Genomic DNA, 24,170 nt, shown 5'->3' on the forward strand with positions numbered 1-24,170 from the left:
AGATGGGGATATATAATAAAATAAACCTGGGGGCATCCCAATGTGAGGGGGGAAGAATGAGTGTACCCTCCATCACCCACCCATTTTCAGTCGGTGGGGCCTCCGTAATATAATATTCAGGGGGGAAGGACCGAGTTTAACCCAACCCACCCATGGGTGGTGGCCATAAGTAATTAAACAATGTGGTAGACTTGCAGTTCCTCCCATCCTGTGTGGCTAGGGGTCCCTAATCCTGTAGCCACACCACCATTAAAAATAAAAATTCTACTTAACCATCTGAAGTCTTTTATTTTTCAATTCATCGTATCTTCATCCACAAAAGAGGCAAAATTTAAACTCCATTAAAACTGACACCACTAATTAAAATAAAATAAAGAAACACAATAATATAAATAAGTAATTTGTTAACCCCGTCCCCTCATTACTTATTTTAACGCTCATCCCCTTTCTAGTCATTGGCTATCCAGTCACTGAGTTTATAACTTAAATACATATATCCCCACTTGCCGCAAGGCTGGAGTGGACACAGGGGTGAAATACCTTCCTTTTATTAATATTGGGGTCTTCGTGAGCTCTGTAGCTGCACCTACCACCATATTATATAAATATAGATATTTCACCTGCTCCTTCTCTTTCTTACTCTGATGATTTCTGTTTCTCACTTGACCTGTGAACTTAATGGCAGGAGAATGCACCTAGCAGTGTACTGCAAACTATATATAATATTAGATTTACACTCAAAACGATTGCAAGGATGCAATTAATGCCACATGGACTACATTCAGACCATAGAAACTCAATTTTTAGGGGGACAAATCGATTTGGCAAAACCACATTTTTTCACTGTGCACTTTATATAAATACATGAGATATATCAGCTTGTTAGAGCCACGGTAACGTCCAGAGGCATAACTAGAAACCACAGGGCCCGGTGCAAGAATTACCATGGGCCCCCTCCATGTGTCTCATGCCCACCCAGCCCTTCCATGTGTCTCACTTCCCCCCAATCCCTCCATGTGTCAATTTCCCCCAGCCCCTCCATGTGTCTCAATTTCCCCCGTCCATTCCATGTGTCAATTCCTCCTGTGTCTCTTCCATATGTCTCAATTCCCCCCACCAGTCCATTCCTTGTGTCAATTCTTCCCGTGTCTCTTCCATGTGTCTCAATTCCACACAATCACTTTATGTGTCAATTTACCCCAGCACCTCCCTCCATGTGTCTCAATTACCCCCCAGTCCATTCTAAGTGTCAATTCATCCCGTGTCTCTTCCATGTGTCTCTATTCCCCCCAATCCCTCCATGAGTCAATTTACCCCAGCCCCTCCATGTGTCTCAATTCCCCCCCAGTCCATTCCATTTGTCAATTCCTCCGGTGTCTCTTCCATGTGTCTCAATTCCACACAATCACTCCATGTGTCAATTTACCCCAGCACCTCCATGTGTCTCAATTACCCCCCCAGTCCATTCCAAGTGTCAATTCATCCCGTGTCTCTTCCATGTGTCTCTATTCCCCCCAATCCCTCCATGAGTCAATTTACCCCAGCCCCTCCATGTGTCTCAATTCCTCCCCAGTCCATTCCATGTGTCAATTCCTCCCGTGTGTCTCAATTCCACACAATCACTCCATGTGTCAATTTACCCCAGCACCTCCATGTGTCTCAATTCCCCCCCCAAGTCCATTCCAAGTGTCAATTCATCCCGTGTCTCTTCCATGTGTCTCTATTCCCCCCAATCCCTCCATGAGTCAATTCACCCCAGCCCCTCCATGTGTCTCAATTCCCCCCAGTCCATTCCATGTGTCAATTCATCCCGTGTCTCTTGCATATGTCTGTCACGTTCACAGTAAATGATGTGGAACACAACTGCAGATTTCTTAGGACTTTGATATTTTATTAAGACACTTAGATGGAACTGAGACTTCAGTTCCAGAATTACAGGTACTGTTTCTTTAAATAATAAACGGTTTGCTTCAGTTAGCAATGACAAGGTTCAGAATTCATTAGAGTCCGTTATTCTTGTTAACAGTTCAAATTATAATAGATTGTATACATTGGAATTATCAGTAGCAAGACAGGTGCAGCAGAACTTAAATAGTACTTGTTTTGAGGGATGCTGTAGCAGGCTTGCTGGACAACTTGATAGCAGACTTTAGTAAGAAGAAATAAGACCATCTGTAGCAAGACAGGTACAGCTGAACTTGAATAATACTTGATTTGAGGGAAGCTGTAGCAGGCTTGCTGGACAACTTGATAGCAGACTTTAGTAAGTTGAAATAAAGACTATCTGTAGCAAGACAGGTACAGCTGAACTTGAATAATACTTGATTTGAGGGAAGCTGTAGCAGGCTTGCTGGACAACTTGATAGCAGACTTTAGTAAGAAGAAATAAGACCATCTGTAGCAAGACAGGTACAGCTGAACTTGAATAATACTTGATTTGAGGGAAGCTGTAGCAGGCTTGCTGGACAACTTGATAGCAGACTTTAGTAAGTTGAAATAAAGACTATCTGTAGCAAGACAGGTACAGCTGAACTTGAATAATACTTGATTTGAGGAAAGCTGTAGCAGGCTTGCTGGACAACTTGATAGCAGACTTTAGTATGAAGAAATAAGACTATCTGTAGCAAGACAGGTACAGCTGAACTTGAATAATACTTGATTTGAGGGAAGCTGTAGCAGGCTTGCTGGACAACTTGATAGCAGACTTTAGTATGAAGAAATAAGACTATCTGTAGCAAGACAGGTACAGCTGAACTTGAATAATACTTGATTTGAGGAAAGCTATAGCAGGCTTGCTGGACAACTTGATAGCAGACTTTAGTAAGTTGAAATAAAGCTTTAGCATTGTTAGCTCTTATCTCAGAGACTGTAAGATACTTAGCTTCCAGAAGTAGAGGGATTGTGTCCCCAGCTCTCCTCTGAGGCGGTTGCTTCAGTGTATGGTTGCAGAGAGTGCAGGCACTTGTCGGTGATGAGGAGAGATGTTGGGGACTTGAATATTCCTCCAGTCCGGTCCAGTAGCATGTGGTCGTCTCAGCGAGGTATGTGAGCCGGTGAGTTAGGTGCGGTACGCGTTTCATTAATCCAGCGTCTATCAGCTGGTGCGGTCGCATTAAATAGAAGACCGCGTCAATGGGGGTGTGGCTAAGCTCCGTCAAACCCGGAAGCATGAGGAGACATCGTGAGGCTTAAGGCCTGACAATGTCTCAATTCCCCCCAATCCCTCCATGTTTCAATTTACCCCAGTCCCTCCATGTGACTCAATTCCCACCTAGTCCATTCCATGTGTCAATTCATCCCGTGTCTCTTCCATGTGTCTCAATTCCCCCCATTCCCTCCATGTGTCAATTTACCCCAGCCAATTCATGTGACTTAATTCCCCCCAGTCCTTCCATGTGTCACTTCATCCCCGGTCCCTCCATGTGTTAATCACAACCGTCCCTCCATGTGTCAATTAACCTCTGTGTCCCTCCATGTTTCAATTAACCTCCGTGTCCCTCCATGTGTAAATCCACCCCTGTCCTCCGCCATGTCAATCCACTGTTGCCCTCTGTAACGGCACCCCCAGACATAAAAGGGGGTTAAAAGCCATTTAGTTGATCTTCCCTTCCAGTGACACAGGCACAGCTACTGTAGACACCAATCCACCGAACCGGAGAAGCATTTGAATGCCGTAAACAGCTGAACCGGAACCATACGAATGCTGTAAACAGCCAAATAGGAAAAACCATACAAATAGGTTTACACTCATAGCAGTCAAACTGGAACAGCATACAGTAAATCCTCCCAAGAACGAAACAAAGCTCCGTGTTGAGGGTCAAGCAGTGAACAGACAGAGCTGTGGGTTTATTGTTCTTATATGCACATTAGTACCACCCACAGGGTTTAGGAAAACAACCAATAAACACGTACAATACACTCAGACACTCCCACACAAAATCCTCCCCCCTGCCTGTGATACAATTACCTTACACAATGGGTAATGTAATTATCACAAGCAGAGAAATACAGTGTGGCAGAACCAGCCCCGCCACTTGTGTCTGGAGAGGACTGCTTGCCAGCCTCTTGCCCTGTGATTATGGTCCCTGGGAGGTTTGGCCCTTGAAATGGCAGATTTGGGCATAATGGATTTTTGGTGTGCTGCTGCTGGCCCTTTAACTCCCAGAGAAAGGGTTTGTACTTTTAAATTGGCACTTCGAATACCGTAGAAGTGCCGAAGTAGTCGAAGTGGCCGCCATTCGAAAAACGAACACGTGGCGGCGGCCATCTTGGTTCATTCCATGCGGTCAGCGGTATGTGTAGCCAAATTCATGGAACTGAAATTCGCTACATAGTTCCGCGAACACCGCTGAGCCTTACCGTCTCCCACGGTGATTTTGCAGCCGCAGAGACTAAGTCCCGTTCAAAGATTCGAACGCACGTTCGAATGGGACTTAGTCATTTTTTCAGCCTGAAATAGACCGACCGCACAGCCCAAATCTATGGAACTGTTTTGGGCATGAAAATGTGCTTGCGGTCGGTCCTAAAGGACTTCCATATAACTTTTTAACCCCTGAACCAATTGCCCTGATTTTTGAGTATGTGTTTATTTCCCGCATGCTGATTATGAAAATGTGTGTTTTATGTTTGTGACATGTATATTTTAGAAGTTATAAATATTGTGTAAAAATTGTATTCCTCTGCCTGTGATAATGAGATTACCCATTGTGTTCAGTAATCATAGCACAGGCAGAGGGGAGGATTTTGTGTGGGAGTGTCTGTGTGTATTGTTCGGATTGATTGGTTGTTCTGTAAAACCCTGTGGGCTGTACTATGTTTGTGTATTGGGAATAAAAGAGACTGTATGTGACAGTACAGTGAGATTCTGCTTAACCCTCAAAACGAAGTGTCGTCTCGTTATTGGGGGGAATTGAATTGTATGCTGACTGCCAGGAGTGTAACCCTTTTGTATGGTTTTCCTGTTCGGCTGTTTCCAGGATTCGTAGAGTTTGCAGTTCGGGAGATTGGTGCTTACAGTTGCTGCCTGTGCATCTGGAAAGGGGAATATCGCATAAACAGTTTTTAACCTCTGGTGAGCAAAACGGTCCGTTACATACAGTTTTTCCACATTATTCATAACTTTAAAAGTATACATCACTTTCACATAAACATTACATCACAGTTTCAGAATCAGCATACTCCAAATACAAACATATGTCAAAATCATCCACATTGGTCCATTGGTTCAAAAGATAGATCAAAGTCCTTTGTGACCAAAGGAAGCATGGCTTTTCTGCCCAAAACCAGTTCCACAGAGTCTTCTATCCTGGAGATAATTGGGAAGTAATCCAATTATCTCCAAGGACAGAGGCAAAACTCCAATAAGCACTTGGCAGTAAAAAGACAGTAAAATACAATAAAATACACAAGGTTACATTTATTACATAAAATACAGACATGCAACATATCACCAGATAGCTTAGGTCTGAGCACACCTTATTACTGAATGGCGCTCAGACCACACACATACAGTTAAATTGTCTTTCATTATACAAATGGTCTCCATGGCATAGCTATCTGGGGTATCACCGCTCAAACAGGGCAAGCACCGAATGACCCGGCTTTCATGTCTTTGCAGGGGCAAAAAAAAAGGGTTTTAACATGGGGCCATAGTCTAAAGGCAGCAGGCGGGCAACCAGGCTCCTCCAATGCAAAGTGGCGAGATTGGTCTCGTCACACCCTCCTTACCTGCTCTTTCAGTGAGCACTTCCTGTGAGACCCTCTACGCCGGTCAGCTCGGCCACACTACTTGCTGTGACTGGCAGGGAGGGGGAGCACTGTTCACTCCGCCTCCTGCTGGTCACTGGTACGGCCCACAGTTACAGGGGTCACAACTGTAACTAGTAACATCACTGCTTTGGAAGTGGAAACCCAGATTCAGATCTTGGTCAGGTCGTATTACCAGTAAGTGTCCCTGGGCAAGACCCCTAAAGATAAATATCTGCCCTATTTAAATCATGATAGATTCTATAATTGTAAACACCTGCAGAATATGTTGGCGCTATACACATGCTAATAATATGTAGAGAGGACTTGAATGTGAGCACTAGCTATAGTGTTATACTGACAAATCCACATCACTATAATATGATATTATAGTCTATTGGGTTCAGTAAATTAACAATACTACATTTTCAATGTATCCAGCAAGTGTAAAATTATTTGAGTAAATCTATAATCATTTATTTAACTTTTTATTCTGTTAACTTAACCAGACAGCTCTCAGGTCATAGTTCAGCAACCGAGTATTTCAGACTTGGGGATCTAGTCAATAAAAGTGTTGCCTAATATTTGGAAAGAATGGTTGCACATGAGGTTCTGTTTTCATATCAATATACACTATAGCTATCAGCTATGTTAGGAATGTTACAACTCTTCTAGATTCCAAAACTGAACGAGATCAAGATGACGTTGTCCTTCCATCAATATTCAGTAAGATGATAAATTCTGTGGAGCTGATTCATGGGCAAGGCATAAACCTGTTCCTCTGATCAGCCTCTGTGAGGTACTCCCTCCTTGGGAGTATTCAGAGAGAGCTATTTAAATGTCTGGCAGAATATTGTGTGCACATTGATTGGGAAAGATCAACTCAAGATGAACACTTCCATCGCAATCCTGCTCATTCTCTCACTCCAGTTTACTGGTGAGTTTTCTCTGTGTCTGGTGACCGTTTAGAACGATTGTATGGTTCCCTGAATGGTCATCATGTATTTATATCATGTAGTGTATAGCTGAGTGTAATTAGAATCTAATATGAAGATCTCTTTACAGATCCTTCAATGTCAGCCTTCGTATTGTTGGATATATAGTGGGCTTTCAGCAAAGATACTTAAATATGTCTCTTGTAGTACTCATCATGGCAGAGACATGAGATAAATGTGTGAATTAAAGTCCTACTGGAGGTATTCAGTGTCCTTTATAATTATACCAGTATTTTACATGTCTGAGGTATTTGGATATATTCCATCAATGCATGTTCCTGAGGAACGAGGCAGAGGAGAGATGTTCAGGTGGTTTAATATCAATAAACATTGAGTAGCCACAACATTAAACACACTGACAGATAAAGTGTATAACATTGATCTATAGTTACAATGTCACTCGTCATGGGTGGGATATATAAGGCAGCAAGTGAACAGTCAGTTCTTAAAATATATGTGTTTGAAGCAAGAAAAATAGGCAAGGGAAAAGATCAAAAGACTTTGTCAAGTGTCAAATTGTTTCCCAGATCTCAATACAATTGCAGAACTTAAAAGATTTGCTGCTGTCTTGGTCCCACTTACCAGAGGACATGTAGAGCCCATGTCTTGATGTCAGGGGCATACCTAGAGCATTTGGCACCAGGGGCAGATCCTATAGATGTTTGGCACCCTCCACCCCCCTCAAATGTAAAAAAACACCTGCTGCTTCAAAGTGTATGCTTGGAGATATTCTGGAGATAAACTGGAGGTAATCTGAGGTCAGGGCCGGTACAAGGATTTCTGCCGTCGTAGGCAAAAAAAAATTGCTGCCCCCATATGCTCTGCCCACCATGTGACATCACAATGCCCGCCCATATGTCCACATACATGGCCCACCCATGAGTTCGCTCACAGGGAGTGGAGTGTATGTGTGTAGGGGATGTGTTAGGTGTTATGGTAGAGGATGCAATGTGTGCGTGTTCTTATGGAATGTAGTATATATCGATACCAGTTTGTGTAAGGGATGCAGTGCGTGTTTGTATGTAAGTAATGCATTGTGTGTTTCTGTGTGTGTGTGTGTGTGTGTGTAAGGGATGCATTGCGTGAATATGTGTTTATGTGTAAGGGATGTGTGACGAGACCAATCTCGCCACTGTGCATTGGAGGAGCCTGGTTGCCTGCCTGCTGCCTTTTGACTATGGACCAGCATTTAAATACTTTATTTTCCTTTGCAGAAAGGTCTATTCATGTATTTCTGCTCTGGCGTTCGTTAGATTCTCGGATTTACTGAATGAACTCATTTAACCCTGATAGCTATGCCATGTAATAAAAGACTTTGGCTCCATGGCAATTGAACTGTATGTGTGTGGTCTGAGAGCCATTCAGTAATAATGTGTGCTCAGACCTGAGCTATCTGGGGATATGTTGCATGTCTGTATTTTATGTAATAAATTTAACCTTGTGTATTTTATTGTATTTTACTGTCTTTTTACTGCCATGTGCTTAATGGAGTTTTGCCTCTGTCCTGGGAGATAATTGGATTACCTCCCAATTATCTCCAGGATAGAAGACTCTGGAACTGGTTTTGGGCAGAAAAGCCATGCTTCATTTGGTCACAAAGGACTACAATCTATCTTTTGAACCACTTTGTATTTGGAGTATGCTGATTCAGAAAATGTATTTATGTGAATGTGATGCATACTTTTAAAGTTATGAATAATGTGGAAAAACTGTATTTCTCTGCCTGTGATAATTACATCACCCATTGTGTAAGAGAATTGTATCACAGGCAGAGGGGAGGATTTTGTGTGGGAGTGTCTGAGTGTATTGTATGTGTTTATTGGTTGTTTTCCAAAACCCTGTGGGTAGTACTAATGTGTATATAGAACAATAAACCCACAGTTCTGTCTGTTCCTGCTTGACTCTCAAAACTGAGCCTTGTCTCGTTCTTGGGGGGATTTACTGTATGCTGTTCCAGTTTGACTGCTAGGAGTGTAAACCTATTCGTATGGTTTTTCCTATTCGGCTGTTTACAGCATTCGTATGTTTGAGAGCATTCAAATGCTTCTCCGGTTCGGTGGATTGGTGTCTACAGTAGCTGTGCCTGTGTCTCTGGAAGGGAAGATCTACTAAATGGCGGTTTAAGCATTTCTATGCCTGGGGGTGCCATTACAGGATGCAAAGTGTGTTTCTGTGTATGTAATGTAATGCAGTGTGTGTGTGTCTGTAAGGGGTGCATTTAGTGTGTGTAAGAGATGCATTGTGTTTCTGTGCAGGGCTCGAGTCCTGCAGGAACGCGTGGGAACGGCGTTCCTGCACTTTTTCCACAGCTTTTTCCACATGCGGCTGCCAGAGCAGGGGGAGCACAAATCCGAATCCCCTGCCTCTGACTGGGGACTCGGATTTTTAAACTCACCTCTCCCCCTGCAGTCAGTGGAGTAGTCCGGCCTCTCCTGATAATGTCAGTAGGAGGGGGCGTGGCTTTCTCTGCTCTTCTCACAGGACCGCTGGGGAGCAGAGGAAGTCACGCCCCCTCCTCCTGACATCATCAGGAGAGGCCGGCTTACTCCACTGACTGCAGGCTGCAGGTTCCAGATCCGGTCCCACCCCTCCTGGCCCAGGGTAAGCCTCAGGAAGGGGGGAAGGCACTTTAGGTGTTTTTTGTTTGTTTTGAACCCCTTTCCTGAGTCCCTGTCCCCCTCCTCAGTCCCTGTCCCCCTATTTAAGGCCCTGTCCCCCTCCTCAGTTCCTGTCCCCCTATTTAAGGCCCTGTCCCCCTCCTCAGTCCCTGTCCCCTATTTAAGGCACTGTCCCCCTCCTCAGTCCCTGCCCCCCTATTTAAGGCCCTGCCCCCCCCCTCCTCAGTCCCTGTCCCCCTATTTAAGGCCCTGTCCTCCTCCTCAGTCCCTGTCCCCCTATTTAAGGCCCTGTCCCCCCTCCTCAGTCCCTATCCCCCTATTTAAGGCCCTGCCCCCCCTCCTCAGTCCCTGTCCCCCTATTTAAGGCCCTGTCCACCCTCCTCAGTTCCTGCCCCCCTATTTAAGGCCCTGTCCCCCTATTTAAGGCCCTGTCCCCCCTCCTCAGTTCCTGGTCCCCTCCTCAGTCCCTGTCTCTCTCCTTAGTCCCTTTCCCCAGTCCCTGTCCCCTCCTCAAGTCCTGTCCCCTTACTCAGTCCCTGTCCCCCTCCTCAGTCCCTGCCCCTCTCCTCAAGCCCTGTCCCCTTACTCAGTGCCTATCCCCCTAGGGAAGGGGGGAAGGCACTTTAGGTGTTTTTTGTTTGTTTTGAACCCCTTTCCTGAGTCCCTGTCCCCCTCCTCAGTCCCTGTCCCCCTATTTAAGGCCCTGTCCCCCTCCTCAGTTCCTGTCCCCCTATTTAAGGCCCTGTCCCCCTCCTCAGTCCCTGTCCCCTATTTAAGGCACTGTCCCCCTCCTCAGTCCCTGTCCCCCTATTTAAGGCCCTGCCCCCCCTCCTCAGTCCCTGTCCCCCTATTTAAGGCCCTGTCCTCCTCCTCAGTCCCTGTCCCCCTATTTAAGGCCCTGTCCCCCCTCCTCAGTCCCTGTCCCCCTATTTAAGGCCCTGCCCCCCTCCTCAGTCCCTGTCCCCCTATTTAAGGCCCTGTCCACCCTCCTCAGTTCCTGCCCCCCTATTTAAGGCCCTGTCCCCCTATTTAAGGCCCTGTCCCCCCTCCTCAGTTCCTGGTCCCCTCCTCAGTCCCTGTCTCTCTCCTTAGTCCCTTTCCCCAGTCCCTGCCCCCTCCTCAAGTCCTGTCCCCTTACTCAGTCCCTGTCCCCCTCCTCAGTCCCTGCCCCTCTCCTCAAGCCCTGTCCCCTTACTCAGTGCCTATCCCCCTCCTCAGTCCCTGCCCCCCTCCTCAAGCCCTGTCCCCTTACTCAGTCCCTGTCTCCCTCCTCAGTCCTTGCCCCCCTCCTCAGTCCCTGTCCCCCTTCCTTAGCCCCTGTCCCACTTCCTCAGCCCCTGTCCCTCTCCTCAGCCCATGCCCCCCTCCTCAGCCCCTGCCCCCTTCGTCAGCCCTTGTCCCCCTCCTCAGCCCCTCAGTTCCTGCCCCTTTCCTCAGTTCCTGTACCTTTCCTCAGCCCCTCAGTTCCTGTCCCTTTCCTCAGTTCCTGTCCCTTTCCTCAGCCCCTATCCCTTACCTCAGCCCATGTCCCCTTCCTCAGCCCATGCCCCCCCCCCCCCTCCTAAGCTCCAGTCCCTCTTCCTCAGCTCCTATCCCCCTCCTCAGCCCGTGCCCTTACTCAGCCCCTGCATACAAGCATATCATTTTTTTGGGGTGAGGGGGGGGGGGGGAGAGGGCGGGGAGTGGATCTTGGGTGAGTTCCTGCACTTTTTTACCCAGGACTTGACCCCTGTGTCTGTGTATGTAATGTAATGCAGTGTGTGTGTGTCTGTAAGGAATGCATTGTGTGTTTTTGTATGTAAGGGATGCAGTGTGTGTAATGGATGCATTGTGTGCTTCCGTGTATGTGTGCAAGGGCTGCATTGCGTGTGTGTAATGGATGTATTGTGTGTTGCTGTGTGAGTGTAGGATGCATTGTATGTTTCGGTGTGTCTGTGTTTGTGTAGGGATGCATTGTGTATGTGTGTAGTGTAGAAGAGAGGGTTTGTTGGGAAGGATAGGGATGGAGAGGGGAGCAGCAATTTATTTGTATTATATTTATTTAGAATTTTTTTATGGATATTTTTTCTTTAAGTTTTGTGTCTTACACTCCCCTTTAGTGTATCTCTTACAAGCTCCTTGTGTGTCTCTTATCACCCCCTCTTGGGATGTCTCCTACATCCTCCCAACCCCTTTTTATGTCTTACTTCCCCAAGCTCCTTTGTGTCTTACTCTTCCCATCCTCTTTGTGTGTTCCCACCCCCCCCCCGAGCTTCTGTTTTCTGTACCCGGCCGGACTGGAAGAAAGTAATAATATATATAAATTATAGAGTATGTATAAAATTCTGAAAACTAATCTATTGTTTCTTATCCCATACAGGATCATTATGTCAAGTTAACACAACTTCAGGTAAGCTATATATAACATAAGATCCAGTGCACTCACTCACTAAACAGCAATTTCAAGTATCACAGATTGTAATAGTTCTTTTTAAAAACACCTCAGCTAGGTAAAATTAATTAGTTACGGTATGTGACCATACATTGCATATGCCTGCCACACCGTCAATGTACCCCATTCTTGGCAGGTCCTACTCTAGCAGCCTAATGTCTACTAATATGAGACCAATCCACTTACTCTGGAAATTCTTCCTCCTCGGACTCTCTGCAGGTCAAGGCTAAACAGTATCCTGGGTGCAAACCCTGGGAGTCGTCCTGGACTCCCAAATATATAAATAAAATCAAGAGGCTGCACTCACCTGAACATGCAGACATCATAGGATGCTGCTGGGGCCAATTCATACAACAAACAACATCCAACGCACTCACTCATTCACTAAACAATAATTTTAAAGCTCACAAAATGTGATAGTTTTTTTTCAAACCACGGGGCCCTAAATCCCCCTCCCCTCCCATATGTCTAACCCCTCCAGTCCCTACATGTGTCTCATTCATACCCCACAGGGTGAGTGTAGCATGGTTGGGGGGGTGGAGGTGTTCATGTGATTGGGTGACTGTGGCAGGGTGAAAGGGGGCGAGTGTGACATAGTGATGGAGAATGAATATGACCAGATTGGAGGAAGGGGGAAGTGTGACAGTGCCAGAAAAGGTGAGAGTAATAGGGTTAATATGGCAGAGCGATAGGAGGTAAGTATAGCATGGGTGAATGACAGGATTGGGGAAGTTATTCTGAGTGTGGCAGGGTGAAGGGGGGTGACAGTGTGTGTGGTGGGGTCACAGTTACACAGACACACAGATGCAGATAAACAAACACAGATTATTGTACATGCAGATACACACCGTTTAACACATACAGATACACACACTGACACACATGCTGATACAGACACATACAGACACAGATACACAGATACACACACTGACACACGTGCAAATACAGACACACAAACTAACACACAGATAGCTACACAGAATGACACTCCTACAGATACAAGCACTGACACACATGCGAAAACACAGATACACATATATACACACATGCAGGTACACATACACTTAAGGAAAAACATTCAGATACACATAATGACACTTATATAGCTACAAACAGTGACACACATGCGGATACATAGGGCAGATACGCAGACATACAGATACACATACAGACACACATGCAGATACACATAGAGACTCGCACATACAAACACACACTTACATACAGACATACATACCCACATACAGAGCACATACATGTAGAATGTTTTAGTCACCCTCCTGTTTCCTACATTTTAGGTGCTGAGATAATCCATCCACCTCACAGGTGTGGCATATCAAAATGTTGATTAGACAGCATGATTATTGCACAGGCCACAATAAAAGGCCACTCTGAAAGTGCAGTTTTACTGTATTATGGGGATCCAAGGGGGGGTCCAAAAACCAATCCGTATATGGTGTGACCACCATTTGCCTCACGCAGTGCAACACATCTCCTTCGCATAGAGTTGATCAGGTTGTTGGTTGTGGCCTGTGGAATGTTGGTCCACACCTCTTCAATGGCGAAGTTGCTGGATATTGGCAGGACCTGGAACATGCGGTCGTATACACCGATGCTCAATGGGTGACATGTCCGGTGAGTATGCTGGCCATGCAAGAACTGGGAAGTTTTCAGCTTCCAGGAATTGTGTACAGATCCTTGCAACATGAGGCAATGCATTATCATGCTGCAACATGAGGTGATGGTCGTGGATGAATGGCACATCAATGGGCCTCAGGATCTCGTCACGGTATCTCTGTGAATTCAAAATGCCATCAATAAAATGCACCTGTGTTTATTGTCCATAACATACGCCTTCCCATACCATAACCCCACTGCACCAAGGGCCACTCGATCCACAACGTTGACATCAGCAAGCCGTTCACCCACACGACACCATACACGCTGTCTGCCAACTGCCCTGTACAGTGAAAACACAGATTAATCCATGAAGAGAACACCTCTCCAAAGTGACAGACACCAACGAATGTGAGCATTTGCCCACTCAGGTCGGTTACGACAACAGACTGCAGTCAGGTAAAGACCCCGATGAGGACAACGAGCATGCAGATGAGCTTCTCTGAGACAGTTTCTGACAGTTTGTGCAGAAATTCTTTGGTTATGCAAACTGATTGTTGCGTCAGCTGTCCGGGTGGCTGGTCTCAGACGATCTTGTAGGTGAAGATGCTGGATGTGGAGGTCCTGGGCTGGTGTGGTAGAACGTGGTCTGTGGTTGTAAGGCCAGTTGGATGTACTGACAAATTCTGTAAAACACCTTTGGAGATGGCTTATGGTAGAGAAATGAACATTCAATTCACGGCAACAGCTCTGGTGGACATTCCTGCAGTCGTCATGCCAATTGCACGCTCCCTCAAAACTTGCAATGTCTGTGGCATTGTGCTGTGTGATGAAACTGCACATTTTAGAGTGGCCTTTTATTGTGGCCAGCTGAAGGCACACCTGTGCAATAATCATGCTGTCTAATCAGCATCTTGCTATGCCACACCTGTGAGGTAAATGGATTATCTCGGCAAAGGAGAAGTGCTCACTAACACAGATTTAGACAGATTTGTGAACAATATTTGAGAGAAATAGTCGTAGATCTTTGAGCTCAGCTCATGAAAAATGGGGGCAAAAAAAAAGTGCTGCATTTATTGTGTTCAGTGTAGATAGTTAGACAGATAAAAGGCCATATTGGACCTTTGCTTAAATGATCAACGACAACGATTTATTTCAGATAAATGTGAAAGGTTTGCTTTAGGCACTATTAACTCACTTCTGACTTTTCTCCCATTGATTTGGCATTGTAACTACAGCATCTACAGCAACTACAGCAAATAAAACTACAGCAACTACAGCAAATACAGCAACTACAACAACTACAACAACTACAGCCAGCGACATCGTTCCTGGATGGGCAGTTGCTGCCATAGTTCTGTCTGCTGTGGCTGTCTTCCTCCTTTTGGTCAGCCTATGTTTTATAGTAAGTAGAAACCCTCTTTTGAGGGTAAAATCAGATCAAAGTTGGTGAATTCTTCCCAATTTTAACTTAATTTGTTTAGTTTCCTTGTAAATACAATCCGCAGTTTGGAGCATGTAATGTGTGCTATTTTGCCAAAAGGATTAGGAAGCTGATTGTAAAATGTGACCGATAAGAACAATTTCTTTTCCATCTGACAATGTTTCTCCATTTCATTCTCTCTGATCCACGTTCCCTATTTCAATAATTAATTCTCTCTGATCCACGTTCCCTATTTCAATAATTCATTCTCTCTGATCCACGTTCCCTATTTCAATAATTAATTCTCTCTGATCCACGTTCCCTATTTCAATAATTCATTCTCTCTGATCCACATTCACTATTTCAATAATTCATTCTCTCTGATCCACGTTCCCTATTTCAATAACTCATTCTCTCTGATCCACATTCACTATTTCAATAATTAATTCTCTCTGATCCACGTTCCCTATTTCAATAATTAATTCTCTCTGATCCACGTCCCCTATTTCAAAAATTCATTCTCTCTGATCCACGTTCCCTATTTCGATAACTCATTCTCTCTGATCCACGTTCCCTATTTCAATAACTCATTCTCTCTGATCCACGTACCCTATTTCGATAATTCATTCTCTCTGAACCACGTTCCCTATTTCAATAATTCATTCTCTCTGATCCACGTTCCCTATGTCAATATGTCATTCTCTCTGATCCACGTTCCCTATTTCAATAATTCATTCTATCTGATCGACGTTCCCAAATTCAATTATCTCATTCTCTCTGATCCACGTTCCCTATTTCAATAATTCATTCTCTCTGATCCACATTCCCTATCTCAATAATTCATTCTCTCTGATCCACGTTCCCTATTACAATAATTAATTCTCTCTGATCCACGTTCCCTATTTCAATAATTCATTCTCTCTGATCCACATTCCCTATTTCAATAATTCATTCTCTCTGATCCACGTTCCTATTTCAACAACTCATTTTCTCTGATCCACATTCCCTATTTCAATAATACATTCTCTCTGATCCACGTTCCCTATTTCAATAACTCATTCTCTCTGATCCACGTTCCCTATTTCAATAACTCATTCTCTCTGATCCACGTTCCCTATTTCAATAATTAATTCTCTCTGATCCACGTTCCTATTTCAACAACTCATTTTCTCTGATCCACGTTCCCTATTTCAATAATTCATTCTCTCTGATCCACGTTTCCTATTTCAATAATTAATTCTCTCTGATCCACGTTCCTATTTCAACAACTCATTTTCTCTGATTCACGTTCCCTATTTCAATAATTCATTCTCTCTGATCCACATTCCCTATTTCAGTAAATCATTCTCTCTGATCCACTTTCTCTATTTCAATAATTCATTCTCTCTGATCCACGTTCTCTATTTCAATATTTCATTCTCTCTGATCCACGTTCTCTATTTCCATAACTCATTCTCTCTGATCCATGTTCCCTATTTCAATAATTCATTCTCTCTGATCCACGTTCCGTATTTCAATAATTCATTCTCTCTGTTCCACGTTCCCTATTTCAATAATTCATTCTCTCTGATCCACATTCCCTATTTCAATAATTCATTCTCTCTGATCCACGTTCCCTATTTCAATAATTCATTCTCTCTGATCCACGTTCCTATTTCAACAACTAATTTTCTCTGATCCACGTTCCCTATTTCAATAATTCATTCTCTCTGATCCACATTCCCTATTTCAATAATTCATTCTCTCTGATCCACGTTCCCTATTTCAATAATTCATTCTCTCTGATCCACTTTCCCTATTTCAATAATTCATTCTCTCTGATCCACGTTCCCTATTTCGATAATTCATTCTCTCTGATCCACGTTCCCTATTTCAATAATTCATTCTCTCTGATCCACGTTCCCCATTTCAATAATTAATTCTCTCTGATCCACGTTCCCTATTTCGATAACTCATTCTCTCTGATACACGTTCCCTATTTCAATAATTCATTCTCTCTGATCCACGTTCCCTATTTCAACAACTCATTCTCTCTGATCCACGTTCCCTATTTCGATAATTCATTCTCTCTGATCCACGTTCCCTATTTCAATAATTCATTCTCTCTGATCCACGTTCCGTATTTCAATAATTCATTCTCTCTGATCCACGTTGCATATTTCAATAATTCATTCTCTCTGATCCACGTTCCCTATTTCAATAATTCATTCTCTCTGATCCACGTTCCCTATTTCAATAATTCATTCTCTCTGATCCACGTTCCCTATTTCATTAATTCATTCTCTCTGATCCACGTTGCCTATTTCGATAATTCATTCTCTCTGATCCACGTTCCTTATTTCAATAATTCATTCTCTCTGATTCACGTTCCCCATTTCAATAATTCATTCTCTCTGATCCACGTTCCCTATTTCGATAATTCATTCTCTCTGATACACGTTCCCTATTTCAATAATTCATTCTCTCTGATCCACGTTCCCTATTTCAATAACTCATTCTCTCTGATCCACGTTCCCTATTTCGACAATTCATTCTCTCTGATCCACGTTCCCTATTTCAATAATTCATTCTCTCTGATCCACGTTCCGTATTTCAATAATTAATTCTCTCTGATCCACGTTGCATATTTCAATAATTAATTCTCTCTGATCCACGTTCCCTATCTCAATTATTAATTCTCTCTGATCCACGTTCCCTATTTCGATAATTAATTCTCTCTGATCCACGTTCCCTATTTCAATAATTTATTCTCTCTGATCCACGTTCCCTATCTCAATAATTCATTCTCTCTGATCTACGTTCCCTATTTCAATAATTCATTCTCTCTGATCCACGTTCCCTATTTCAATACCTCATTCTCTCTGATCCACGTTCCCTATTTCAATATTTTATTCTCTCTGATCCATGTTCCCTATTTCAACAATTCATTCTCTCTGATCCATGTTCCCTATTTCAATAATTCATTCTTTCTGATCCACGTTCCCTATTTCAGTAATTAATTCTCTCTGATCAACGTTCTCTATTTCAATAATTCATTCTCTCTGATCCACGTTTCCTATTTCAATAACTCATTCTCTCTGATTCTTGTTCCTATTTTCACAACTCATTTTCTCTGATTCACGTTCCCTATTTCAATAATTAATTCTCTCTGATCCACATTCCCTATTTCAGTAATTCATTCTCTCTGATCCACGTTCTCTATTTCAATAATTAATTCTCTCTGATCCACCTTCCCTATTTCAATATTTCATTCTCTCTGATCCACGTTCTCTATTTCAATAACTCATTCTCTCTGATCCATGTTCCCTATTTCAATAATTCATTCTCTCTGATCCACGTTCCGTATTTCAATAATTCATTCTCTCTGATCCACGTTCCCTATTTCAATAATTAATTCTCTCTGATCCACATTCCCTATTTCAATAATTCATTCTCTCTGATCCACGTTCCTATTTCAACAACTCATTTTCTCTGATCCACATTCCCTATTTCAATAATCCATTCTCTCTGATCCACGTTCCCTATTTCAATAACTCATTCTCTCTGATCCATGTTCCCTATTTCAATAATTCATTCTCTCTGATCCACGTTCCCTATTTCGATAATTCATTCTCTCTGATCCACGTTCCGTATTTCAATAATTCATTCTCTCTGATCCACGTTCCCTATTTCAATAATTCATTCTCTCTGATCCACGTTCCCTATTTCGATAATTCATTCTCTCTGATCCACGTTCCGTATTTCAATAATTCATTCTCTCTGATCCACGTTCCCTATTTCAATAATTCATTCTCTCTGATCCACGTTCCCTATTTCAATAATTCATTCTCTCTGATCCACGTTCCTATTTCAACCACTCATTTTCCCTGATCCACGTTCCCTATTTCAATAATTCATTCTCACTGATCCACGTTCCCTATTTCAATAACTCATTCTCTCTGATCCACGTTCCCTATTTCAATAACTCATTCTCTCTGATCCACGTTCCCTATTTCAATAATTCATTCTCTCTGATCCATGTTCACTATTTCGATAATTCATTCTCTCTGATCCACGTTCCCTATTTCAACAATTCATTCTCTCTGATCCACGTTCCCCATTTCAATAATTCATTCTCTCTGATCCACGTTCCCTATTTCAATAACTCATTCTCTCTGATCCACGTTCCCTATTTCGATAATTCATTCTCTCTGATCCACGTTCCCTATTTCAATAATTCATTCTCTCTGATCCACGTTCCCTATTTCAATAATCCATTCTCTCTGATCCACGTTCCCTATCTCAATAATTAATTCTCTCTGATCCACGTTCCCTATTTCGATAATTCATTCTCTCTGATCCACGTTCCCTATCTCAATAATTAATTCTCTCTGATCCACGTTCCCTATTTCAACAATTCATTCTCTCTGATCCATGCTCCCTATTTCAATAACTCATTCTCTCTGATCCACGTTCCCTATTTCAATAACTCATTCTCTCTGATCCACGTTCCCTATTTCGATAATTCATTCTCTCTGATCCACGTTCCCTATTTCAATAATTCATTGTCTCTGATCCACGTTCCCTATTTCAATAATCCATTCTCTCTGATCCACGTTCCCTATCTCAATAATTAATTCTCTCTGATCCACGTTCCCTATTTCGATAATTCATTCTCTCTGATCCACGTTCCCTATCTCAATAATTAATTCTCTCTGATCCACGTTCCCTATTTCGATAATTCATTCTCTCTGATCCACGTTCCCTATTTCAATAATTCATTCTCTCTGATCCACGTTCCCTATCTCAATAATTCATTCTCTCTGATCTACGTTCCCTATTTCAATAACTCATTCTCTCTGATCCCCTGTGTCTATTAGAGTTTGAGATTTGTTGCGGTCCAAACTGCAATTTGTCCGAATATTGGACCCGATTGGGTGGCTGTTTTAATTCCCGAGCTCGAAGCTCTGCTCTTCTCCAATAGCGTCTCTTTGATTTCCAAGCAAGGCATAGCTTCAGAATTTTCTAATTTCTGTTGATTTTCGCTGCATATCAGGAGGCCCTGTATTGGTGCATTCAGCTTTTAATTCGGTTCAGGAATGAAATAAACCCAGCTATAAATGATGAATTCCATTAATGTTTGGCAGCCATTTGATTCCTTATTTGTTTGGTCCAACTAGAGCTATAATGAGTTTTGAGTGGTAGAGATATTATTCCTACTTTTTTCTATCATATCTCGCACTTTTCTACTTTACGAGCTATAACATTGGTTTTCTTTATTACATTTTTTTCAGATCATTGTTCAGCGGAACTAGCCACAACATCAACAAAGATGAACTCTCAAAGCCTAGCATCTCGGTGTTTACCTGCTAGTGTTAATCTCTCTGTATTTTGGGCGTGTTTTGGATTTACCATAGAAGTGGCTTCTTGCCGTATGACATGGGAAGAGACGCATTATTACATTGTGTAACTTCAGTAACTGTGTATTATAAATATGAATAAAATATAAACTGACTTACCCACGAGCATATGGTGTTACTGTCACGACTAGTAATGTGGTCCAGCACGCAGAAACTATGTAAACATATACATAGGTAAGAAAAGGAAAATAACAGGATAGAGCGTAAACCGGACCTTAGAATGGCCGGACTAATACGCTAGAGACAGAGAATGGTCAAAGGGAAAGCCGAGGTCAAGGAAGCCAGAAAATACTCAATACCGATAAGACAAGCCAAGTCAGGGAAACCAGAGATCAGAATAACCAGGGAAACGCCAAGGATCAGGATACCAGGAAATCAGAATCACGGAAATAGCACTCTCAGGAAATCAGGAAACTGAAACCACGACATGGCAAAGTACTAGGGTGAATTAGGGGTTTAAATACCCCTCTCTAAGCTATGATTGGTCAGAGGGCGACCTCTGACCCCAGAACGTGCGTGTGCGTTGACGTCGTGACGTCACGCACACGTTAGTATAATTCTCGGGGGCGGGGCTATCCATAGACGCGACCACGTGGTCGGCGCCATATTGGATTCGGGCGTGATGCCCGGAAGAACTACGTGCGCGGTTCGAGCAGGTAAGCCGACGAGCAGGTAAGCTCGTGTAGTCGGAGCGGTCGTGCCGGTCGGGCACGGCCGTGAGGCTCGGCGGGCCAGTGACCGCAACAGTTACATATCAAAGTAAATAAATAAATGATGTGATAGGGATAAATATAGTGAGTTCGTCCAAATTCTTTGAACACGGCACATTTCCGAGGCTTTTCATTCTGGGGGGCGAGGATTGGGAGGGATCAAGGACAATTTTGGATTACATTATTAATAAGCTGTAGGACAGAAATGCAAAATAGAATTAGCAAATTAGCAAATCACAGTTTAAAATATGCCAGTGTTTTTTCAAGATGCTTTCTATCTTTTTAGCCTGAGAGTTAAATGTCATAACAAAAGCATATTCGAATCTCTTATTATCTCTATTCTTAGATTTAATGTTGTGATTGATTAATAGAGATTGTCTATCTAGGTTTTTGATCCGTTCCTCATCTGCATCTATTTGGTCTACATCCTAGCCTTTATCTCTATATCTCATTTTGATGATGGAATTTTGTTCTTCAAATGTTTGTAGATCTGTGCAGTTGCGTCTTAGACGCATCATTTGTCCACTAGGAACATTTGTAAGCCATGGACCATAATGTAAACTAGACTTATTTATAGCAGTGTTACAGTCCGTGCCCTTAAAGAAAGTTTAGCTTTTTAGTTGTTCCTCCTCTACATAGAGGGTAAGGTCCAGAAAATCAATTTTGGTGGAATGTATAACTGATGTAAAATGTAAATTGTAATCATTGCAATTAATGTTATCTATGAAGGGTATTAACTCTTCAGTTTGTCCTTTCCATGTAATTAGAACATCATCTATGTAGCGTCGCCATAGGACAAGACCGCCCCCGGCCACCTCACTCACAGTGATACTCTTCCCTTCCCAATGAGACACGTAGAGATTGTGGCGATGCCACATAGCTGCAAAAAAAATGTAGAATCGAACCAAAAATAGTTGAATCGAACCAAAAAATCTATTTGACATATGTTTAGTTTTTGTTTTGAGACCAAAATATCTTTGATTGTTTCTAATCCCTTATGATGAGGGATGCTCGGGTATAAAGACGATACGTCTACAGTGGCCATAATATAGGTGGATTTCCATTCTATTTTTTGTAAGTCATATAAAATGTCTGGTGTAACGGATCGCCTGGCACCCCGACTGAGTACCTCTGTTAAAGGATGCTCCTAGCGTTTCCTGAGGACTCCAAGCACTGCAGCAGGCACCACAACCACCGAATCAGAGAAGCGTATAAATCCTCTCATGCATATGAATGCTGTAGACAGTTGAATAGGAAACCATACGAATAGGTTTACACTCCTAGCAGTCAAACTGGAACAGCATGCAATAAATCCTTCCCCCAATAATGAGACAACACTTTACTTTGAGGGTTAAACAGGAACTCTGGACTGGCACATCCAGCCTGGCTTTTATTTCCATCTCACACATATAAGACTGCCCACAGGGGAGGTGTAAAATATCCAATAGCATCACGGGTGCAACCCACACATCCCCTCCCCTTAGTGTGACACATAATCCCATTATTCATACAGTTTAAAATGTACTTTTTACACAATATTTGTAACTTCTAAAATATACATGTCACAAACATAAAACATACATTTTCTTACTCAGCATACTTCAATTAGGAACACTCAAAAATCGTTCAAATCCCTCCAGTATATCAAAAGTTACACGGAAGTTCTTTTATGACCGACCGCAAGCACATTTTCTTGCCCAAAACAGTTCCATGGATTTGGGCTGTGCGGTCAGTCAGTTTCCTGCATAAAAATGGCTAAGTCCCGTTCGAAGTGTTGCCTGTACTTCGACTTTAGTCGAAGTGTCGAAGTGAAGGGGATGGTAAGGGTCGGCGGTGTTCTAAGTTAAAATGGCCGCCGCCACGTGGTCCTTTGTCCGATGCCGGCCACTTTGACGACTTGAGTGGGCAGAGACCAGCGGTACTCTGTCCTGGTGCCAGTACTACCACCGGAGTAGTCTGGTTGGAGCCTGGTTGCTGGAGACTGACTGTCTCCCCCTTAGGTGCATAGCTCTGCTGCGGAAGGGGGAGACCGACTGTCTCCCCTTTGGCTAAACGGCCCTGTCGTGGGGGGTAGGACCGACCATCCCTGCCCCCTGTGTGGTAAGTGCAGAGACCACGGTCCCATCTGCACCGGTGGGGGGCTTACAGTCTCCCCCTGGTACATTAAGCTGCCGCTGTGGAGAGGGGGTAACAAGCTCCTCTCCCGATATAACACTCTGCCCATTAATGATCCGCCGCTGGGGAGAGGTGGTAACAATCTCCTCTCCCATACATACTTCCAGTCTCTGCAGAGGGAGACCGACTGTCTCTCCTCCCAATACAGAGTTCTGCTGCTGGGGACTATTCCCTGCTGGATACTCTGCTGCTGGGGACTGGAGACTGGGCTCCCAATTCCCAACAAATAACACTGCCGCTGGGGAATGGAGACTGGGCTCCCAATTCCCGGCACATCACACTGCCGCTGGGGAATGGAGACTGGGCTCCCAATTCCCGAAAAATCACGCTGCCGCTGGGGAGGGAGGACACTGCTCTCCTCTCCCGGGACTTCACACTTCCTTCCCGGCATATCACTCTGCTGCTGGGGGGCAGGAACAACTACCTCTGCCCCCTGTAACTCAGCCTGCCGCTTGGGAGGGAGGACGCTGCTCTCCTCTCCCTGCACTTCACACTGCCTTCCCGGCATTGCACTCTGCTGCTAGGGGGCAGGAACAACTACCTCTGCCCCCTGTAACTCAGCCTGCCACTGGAGAGGGAGGACGCTGCTCTACTCTCCCTGCACTTCACACTGCCTTCCTGGCATATAACTCTGCTGCTGGGGGGCAGGAACAACTACCTCTGCCCCCTGTAACTCAGCCTGCCGCTGGGGAGGGAGGGCACTGCTCTCCTCTCCCTGCACTTTACACACTGCCGCTGGGGAATGGAGACTGGGCTCCTAATTCCCTGCAGGACCGGTGGAGAGACCTCGGCCCCATCTCCACTGGCCACCTGGGGTTCTTCCCAGTAAAACTTTACCATCTTGTCCCCTCTGAATGGGTCTGGCTCTGAGGCTGTCTTGCTGCTCTCCCACTGAGCCTTCTCATAGTATTGGAACAGCTGCTGGTAGCCCTGTTCTAGCTCCATCTCCCGGGTCACCAGGTGGACCAGATCTTGCTCAATTTCGTGAGTGTCGTCCCAGTCATACCTGCTCTCCCTCCACCCCAAGAGATCACTGAACCGGGCTTGTGTAGGGCTC

The 24,170-nt window shown here is 43.9% G+C and overlaps 1 long non-coding RNA gene across 1 annotated transcript; it reads left to right on the top strand.

The window, feature by feature from the left end:
- Positions 1 to 14,483: 14,483 nt before the first annotated feature.
- Positions 14,484 to 20,326, top strand: LOC134572195 (uncharacterized). Its single transcript, XR_010085268.1, has 2 exons — positions 14,484 to 14,811; positions 20,103 to 20,326. It is a non-coding gene; the product is annotated as an uncharacterized LOC134572195 (long non-coding RNA).
- The last annotated feature ends 3,844 nt before the right edge of the window (positions 20,327 to 24,170 follow it).

The sequence above is a fragment of the Pelobates fuscus genome, chromosome 9 (assembly GCF_036172605.1).
Source record: "Pelobates fuscus isolate aPelFus1 chromosome 9, aPelFus1.pri, whole genome shotgun sequence".
Lineage (NCBI taxonomy): Eukaryota > Metazoa > Chordata > Amphibia > Anura > Pelobatidae > Pelobates > Pelobates fuscus.